Source organism: Belonocnema kinseyi, chromosome 4, assembly GCF_010883055.1.
Source record: "Belonocnema kinseyi isolate 2016_QV_RU_SX_M_011 chromosome 4, B_treatae_v1, whole genome shotgun sequence".
NCBI lineage: Eukaryota > Metazoa > Arthropoda > Insecta > Hymenoptera > Cynipidae > Belonocnema > Belonocnema kinseyi.
The window spans coordinates 99061602-99070252 of NC_046660.1; the positions used below are offsets into that span (position 1 = coordinate 99061602).

The 8651-nt window shown below is 30.1% G+C and overlaps 1 protein-coding gene across 7 annotated transcripts in view; it reads right to left on the reverse strand.

Annotated features, from left to right (window-relative positions):
- Window positions 1-8651, reverse strand: part of LOC117172090 (tropomodulin) — a 171967-nt gene that overhangs the window by 82629 nt on the left and 80687 nt on the right. The gene's annotated exons all lie outside the window — the stretch shown is intronic.

Consider the following 8651-nt stretch of genomic DNA (forward strand, 5'->3'; position numbering starts at 1 on the left):
AATAAATTTTGTATAAATGTGTCATTAGTGTGGTAGTTTACGTTTTACATGAAATAAGGAAATTTTCAGAAAGGAAGTCTAGTCGAAGAAATAATAAATTTACATGTTATTATTATAAATTATATTAAAATTTTTCAAAAATTTGATTTTCACAGTACATTTACCAGTTATGGCGATCGTATTTAAGAAATATAACCTTTTATGTTCTTAAACTTTTGAAAATACTTAATATCAAACAACTTTCCATAATAATTACAAATAACTTTTAAACTTAATTTAATGCCAAAAATAGAAAACAGTCTTAAATCTAAGGCATAACAAATGGAAGAGTTTAGAATTTCAAAACTTCTAAATTTAAAAAGTTCCAAATGAAAAAAGACAACGTAATATCTCGCAATCATAGATGTTTAAAACTTAATAGGCCATTGATTTAATGAAAAAAAAAACAAAATGTTTTTGAAAATTAAATGATTTTTGGTGGTGATATATAGCATATTTAACTGGTTACAGTCGTTCTTCACTGAGTGTAAGAATTACAAAAAAATTTCTTTGTGCTCGCAATAATATAATGCCTTGCCAATAAGAAGAAAGAAAGTTTCGATAATACTATACTAATCTGATATAAAATGAGACACCATTTTATACCCTTCGAGAATTGCTAAATTACAGTGTTAAAGGGTACAAATGCATGAGAATAATAAAACAGGAAAGAAAGTTTAATGATCCCGAATTTTATAACACTTTATTACTTTCATATAATATCGTACATTTTGCGAAATTTCTCATACGTAAAAATGGCAAGAAGAGAGAAGCATTTCAGCAAGAACTAGAAGATTCCCATGAAAAATGGGCAATGAGGACTCGACGGGAAAGTATATCGTGAACAAATTCGCTTCTCAAGATGGAAACTAACCCAACGATCCAATTCGTGTAAACAAGGTCGCAATTATAGATTAGATTAGATTAAACACCTCCGCAAAATCAATTAAAGAAGACCTGTCGTCAAGTATACTTTCAATCACGAAAAGATTTCTCATAATCACATAGTCGATAAATTAAATTCAGGCTTATCTGTGTGGACCGACTGTTCCAAGTCGGCGCAAAAAGATAAAGATGTTTTCATGGGGATGATTATCTATATGAGAAAAAACTAGTTTTTTAAAAAAGAATTTTAATAACTAACCAATTGTTTATATGAAATTTTGGATCTTTAGTCACTGTAATTTGTTGCTTATATTATTTTTTCATCACTATAATGTGTTTTGAAGAGTTCACCTAAAACAAAGTTTGTTAAATACAAGCAATATTTCTTCCAAATATCAAACAAATATGTACTTCGCTGTGAAAAAAATAGCAATCAGAACAAGTTTGCTTTTTTCAAAAAAAGTAAATTGAATTATGCATTACAAAATCAAAAGCATTTTCTTTTGTAATAAAAACAAATTTGTATTAAATGTCAAAAATGTGACTTAGGAAACGATTTTCTAAAGTTGAATGTAAGTTTTCTCTGAGCGCTCATCAGTGAAATTTTAGCACATCCAGAAAAAGATTTCTTAAAATCAAAAATATTTTTTCTTCTCTTCTTACGTAAGATTTTATATTTTTTTCTCAATATATCAACAATATATCATATAAAGAGCACTTTGCGATGGTAAATATTCTTTGATTTTTACGCCTGGGAAACAACAATCATACTACTAAATGAAAAAAATCTTTTCGCTTCATCTTCATCAAGTTCATCAATATTTTATCAATAGGCTTCTTAATGAGGGAATCGGTTTTATTTCGAATCATTATACCGAATTTTTAATCAAATTATCTTAATAATGTCGCAAAGATAAGGTTTTTTCCCTTAGTAATAAAAATGTATCAATTATTTTCACTGTAAATGAGAAGCAAGAGTTCAAGCGATTTCAAAAGATTTCTATTGACTTGAAAGGATTTTAACAGTTTATAGAAATTTCCTAGTACAGTTTCAGAGAGAATTAACATTTTTTCAGGGGATTTTGCATGATTTTAAGGAGTTTTAAGGATTTAAGTAAAATTTTCGCAGATTAGGTAGGATTTATATATATAAGAATATTTAAGGATATATAAGGAGTTTTAAGAGATTTAAAATAGTTTCGATGTTATACAGATTTTTAAGGGATTTCGAGTGTTTTTAATGGATTGTAAAGATTTCAAGGGATCTCGTAATATTGCGAAATATTTTACAAAATTCAAGCATTTTAATCTATTTCTGAGGATTTTAAGGAATTTCCACGGATTTTAAAGAATTACAAGGGATTTTGATGGGATTTTGAAAATTTCAAGTATTTTCAAGTGATTTCAGGAATCATAAAAGATTTCATGAAATATGAAAGAACATTAAGGGATGTTTATAGCTTATAGGGATTTCACGATACATGTAGATTCTCATTCTCAAAGGATTTGAAATAATTTTAACATGATTAAGAAATTTTTAAGGGATCTCAAAAGAATTGGTCACGTTGCGGTCTCCCGGTCGGGTACATTTAAAGAAATCCTTCCTTAGCCGTATACTAAAGACATTATTCTTTGATTCTAGAAGAATATTTTTCCGACAAGGAGCAGTTTATACTCAATTCTTAGTAAACAAAGTTACTGAAGTTTCAGTAAGTACCACTGAAATTACAGTAACTTCTACTAAAATCCTATTGAAATACGGCGAGGATTACAATGAATGCTGAAATATTCAATGATTAAAACCAGAGAGTAAAACGTCAAAAAGACGTTAAGTTTGATAGATTCTAAAGTTTATTCAGATTTGAGTAGGTTGATACACCTTATTATTAAGTTCAAAGCAGTATACATATATGCAGCTTATTATTAGCGGATGAAGAATGGAACAAAAGTCACGAATATCCCAGATAGTAAAGAGATAACGATTTCTAAATATAAACACTATTACACCAAATTTCGTGTAAAATTATCGAAAAAACAAGATAATTGCAAAGATCAGTATGATTTTACGTTTCCGTTGGTACACATTAGTCTAATCTAATTATTGTAATCCCTCGTGCAGAAATCTCGGTATGGCCCCGATCGGGGCCAGACGAGTCCAGGTCCCCATCGGTGCCCGATCGGTACACGATGAGTGTCATTATAATCCATTCATGAATTTCACAAATGAAGATTTAATATAAGTAAACTCGAAAGTATCGAATGGTCCTCTCCTTTCGAAGGCCACCTTAATATTTCGAATTTCCTATTAAGTTATTCAAAGTTAAAATTAAAGTACTGCAGGAACGAAAAGAAAAGGTTTCAGAATACAAAATTTAATTATACTTTTGAAAAACATAAAAGTATTGTGGATGGTATCAGTTTCGAGAAAAAGTTTTCTTTTTTATGAAAAAAAATGGATGATAACCAAAAATATTTTTAATGAGCATTTTAATTTCTTGAAAAAAAATGTTGTCTATACAAATTTTTAACAAATTAGAAAAAGTCTTTTCGCAAAAAGATTCCCTACAACTTAACATTTTCGAATGCTTCCAAAGAAAATCAACTATGATTTACGATTTATTAACATTTTACTGTAAATAAATCCAATTTTCTGTCAATTGTTGTAGATAATTTTTTCGCCAAAAAATTGTGCTATCATTTATTAAATCGTTTTATTTTTTTAAATCGGTTAAGAAGAAATATAGACCAAACAACTTTTAAACAAAAATGAAAATTTTTGAATTAAATATTTCTGGTTATTTTAAATATTATTTACAGAATATGCATTTAATTAGTTTTTATTACTATTAATTAATTTTGACCTAATGGACGTTTTTGTAAGTTGAAATGTCATTGTTTATAATGAAAAAGAAAAAAAACTTTGTTTATCATTTTAAACTTCGCGCGAAATCAATTAGATGCCGAATGCGACGCATGCGCAGTTGAGTAACTGGCTCTTGCTGGAATGTTGTGAAAATTTGTCCTTAAGGGCATGTGACACACCTGTATTACCGACCTCACTTTTACGGTTCACTGAATGTTTTTTTTGAACCTAAGAACTTTTTTTGTAAATAAAATATCGAGCTGAAACTTTGGAAGATGTATTGGAGTACAATAAAATACGTTTAGGTACTGCATTTTTGTAGGAACTTCACTGAAAATTATTTCATCTTTTTTCTGAACCTCGACATTTTTTGAACGTTAGAACTTTTTTTATACATAAAATATCGGTCTCGACCTTTGAGAAATGCAGGAGCCGAAAGAAAACTACGTTAAAGTACAAAGCATAATATTAATAGATGTAAAAAAACATTTCAACAATCAATTCCAACGGCATCAGCCGGTAACGTTGTACACGAAACGAACTCTCTAGAGTCTCGTCTAGTGGCCGCCAGGTTTCGTATTTCCGTGTACACCGTTACCGGCTGATGCCGTTGGAATTGATTGTTGAAATATATTTTTATACATATTTTATTATTAAGCTTTGTACTTAAACGTAGTTTTCTTTCAGCTCTTGAATTTCTAAAAGTTTGAGACCGATATTTTATGTCTAAAAAAAGTTCGAACGTTCAAAAAATATTGAGGTTCAGAAAAAAGATGAAATAATTTTCAGTGAAGTTCCTACCAAAATGCAGTACCTAAACGTACTTTATTGTACTCTAATACATTTCCCAAAGTTTCAGCTCGATATTTTGTTTACAAAAAAATTCTTAGGTTCAAAAAAACATTCAGTGAACTGAAAAAGTGTGGTCGATAATATAGGTATTTAGCCGTGTCACATGCCCTTAAGGGCATGTGATACTTACAGTTTTTTCAGCTTTTTTCCATAAAAATGAAAATTTTTAAAAACTAAATTCGGAGATGCTATAAAATATCATAACGGACGTCCCCAGGCTCTTCTTTGAGGGATAATAACAAAAAAATTTATTGTGCTAAATAAAAATTTTATGCATATACATTATTTTGAGGTTACGTCCTTTATCATCTCTGCCTTTCCGATAATCTGAAAATTATTTATGAAATACACTTTTTTGATTGGCTGCAAACAAGGTTAGTTCCGGGAGATTAGATACTATGTTTATTTGTAAGTCCAAAGTTTTCGGCCATACATATTGTGTCGTTTGGAAGTAACGCTAGGGTGAATTGTAACACGCATAACCACAAAATATTTCTTATCCTAGGAAAAAAGTTGGGGAAATCTAACACTGAAAAAATCGATACTATTTCCTAAGCGCTATGCAAATTAATCACATTTTGCTAAATTAAAACTTTTTTGAATTAACCTACAAAAAAAGTTTGTGGGGATGTCCGTTAGCATGTTCGCTATCATTTCCCAAAATTTGAATACAAAATATTTATTATTCTAGAAAAAAAGCCGAGGGAACCTAAAACTGGTAAAATCGACATTTTTCTAAGTATCACATGCCCTTAATGTATTTCTGTAATAAATTTATTATTAATACAGAATTGAAGTTTGAATAACATAATCGATTGTATCACATATTTTACTCTTATAATTTAAAAACATTATAATTTTATGCATACTGCAATTCATTTCTTGTCGATAGATTCGATAATTCGAACTCTACATTAAATCGAAAAACCTTGAGTTCTTTAATAATAATTGAAAAGAAAAGAAATTGATCAATTTCATCATATAATATTTGACTCATCGAATAGTAAATATACTAATTTCACCTGAAACAATTAAATTAATTTTTAATTTATTCGAGGTTAGGTTTCAATTTGCCCGCAGAGTTTAATTATTTACTCTCATCTTTCTCGCACAGGTTTCGAGGTCTACTGACTGGTGTTTGGTGCCTCCGAACACGTGGCTTACTCGCCGTATGCATTTTTAATCATTGCTAGAATATTATAAACGAGTAGTATGTATGCAAATTTCACTGCACTACCAGAAAAAATCAAGCAGCACTAGTTCTGCGAGTGCATGGAGATGGCGTTTCAGTAGGAAATCGGTTTGGCCCAGTCGGGCCCAGGTATGGGCCACAGAGTTCTGCTGATCAGGGCCAGATCGGTATTACGTTTGAAATCGGGCGTTTTCTGCACGGGCCTAAATGTATAATTCAATCGAATTCGAATATAAACACCGCGATTTGAAGGAGAGACAGTAACTTAATTTCAAAAACTGGGGCTATGGACTGTTCTAATTTATATGGATTTTAATGTAATAAATATGAAAATGATAATAATAATGTTAAAAGTCATGTCCTTCAAACTCTTTACTGATGAGTTCAATTACGTTACTATATATTTAGAAATATAAAGATGAATGTACTCCTTTGTAGTGTTAGTTCTTGAATGTCTAATATTCATCAATCTGAATTCAAAGAAGTAGAATAAATATGACCTTGATTTTTATTCACATATCGGCATGATTCTGAAGTCGTAAAATGCATTTGAATTGAGATAATTAATTGCACGCATAGCGCAAAAAAGGTGTTTCATTAAATATCAAACTCGCACACACATCGATTGCGATAAGCTCATATATACTTAAACGAGAATAAATGCAACTCTTGATAACACTTTTCATTCTCAAAGACATGTTTTGTTATCCAATTTTTTAATCGGCAATATTGAAATGACAAAATCCAAATGAATTTAACTCATTTTATATAACACTAATTTTCATAAAAGAGCCACTATAAATCTGAAATAGGTGAAGAATGAGCCGCACTAATTAGATTTGGTAATAGTTTACTAATTATAAGGCATATTTTAACTAAAACTTTAGGGAAAAATTGATAATTACTAATAGGATTAGTGGAATAGAAATAATTATAAGTAGAAATCTTCTCTAAAGTAAATTAAAAGGCTTACTTTTCTCTTACTCAGATTTTGAGACAACAAATTCAATTAGTTTATAATAACATTTTCCCAAGATACGTCGCCTTCAGGTTATGATAGTTACTTCGGTTCTGAAGGATTTAAAGAAGTGCACTGCATACGGACGTAAATGCCAAACCCGAATTTCACAGAAGAACTAAAAAACTGTCTAAATTTCACACAAATAATTTTAAATAAAAAATTCAAAAACGTTTCGAGGTAATGTCAGGCTTTATCGAACCATGAAACGAACATCCTGAAAGAAGCATCCTTCTGCGAGAAAACCTTTGTTAAAGGAACAGCGTGTCTCCATGAAATCTAATTTTCATACATGACAAGTTGCGTAACTGTTTAATTTTTCAGTTTAAAAAAACAAAACAAGAAAGTACTTTTGCAGCAACTATTTCTTTCCAAGTATTCATAATGTTTGAAGGACGAATTTCTAAAAACCAGAATCGACACGTGCTCTGAAAATCAATTAAAATCTTATACAGGGACACGAGTTAGAGGGAAACAAGCAGTTTAAGTCAATAAACCGATTTTTGAAAGTTTGACACTTACGCCCGTATGCAGTTTCATTTCCTATTTCTCAAACTACTCATCATATATTAATAAAATAAATATTTTGTTGTCGTGATAACGGCATAGAATTGTCTTCGAGTACGAGATGCTGAGAAAATGTTAATTTTATGACCAATTGATTGGTTTTAAATTGGATTGTCTGTTATAGTCTTTTGTAATCTACAGCTAGTAATATAATTCATTTTCGATTGTGCAAATAATTCGCAATACAGCCAATATAGTTTGCTAACATATAAAGATGTAATTGTGAACCACGTTTATTCCCGACCTACCGATTAAAGTCAGTCGTGCCTCCAACCTCCAACTACTGACCTTTGCCAACCTACGCCTTGATATTTCGAAACCACTCCATGAAATAGGATCTCCTAGACTAGAGTGAATCAAAATCGTCACCAGCCTTCTTCATTATCTAACTTAAACCATATACCAGTGTTTAAATTACAACCCTTAAATGTTAATAATCCTACCATATCTGTATCAACAATTTTTCCCCCGCCAAAGAAACTTCTATCTAAGAAAAAAACTGAACAATTACTTTTTTATTTGAAATTTATGATTATATTTAATCACTATTGTACACGAATACTTGTATGAAAAATGGTATACATACCCGAAATTTTATATTATTTTTTTAGCATAAATATAAGCAACATATTTGCTAAAGGGGTTAAAAAAATATCTAGTTAAATAGATATAAAATTCTATTGAATCTGCACTATAATATTGAATCTTTCTTGCCTTAAACATACGTGCACTTGACGTAGGTTCATCCACCTGAATACACTTTTATCCTCTATCAAGATACGATATGACGGATTTAGAATATACATGAGCAAATTATACTAAAGCCTATACGGTTTTGTCTTAAGCGTCGGAGAAGAGTTACATGACTACATTTCGCTTTCAACGTGATTTTAAATATGGACTCAAAAAAATTGTACGTGTGAAATAATCTTTGTACATACTGAAAATTAATTAAAACAATGTCTTTCTTAATTTTCTTAGAATAAATAGTTTGTTTTCTTGAACTCAACATTTTTAGGATCTTAGTGTGGTTTATATTTAAATATAAAAAAATGTAGTTCAAATGAAACTGCACATGGGCACGCGGCTTAGTGAAATGGGTTTAAGTTAAATCATCCTAAAATTTCTATACTCCCAGAATTGTGGGTCCGGATGCAATAAGGGCACATAAAATTTTTTCGTGCGAAAACGAAGTCCCCTGGAGGCTTTAGAAAAAATTTTCGAATTTTAATTTT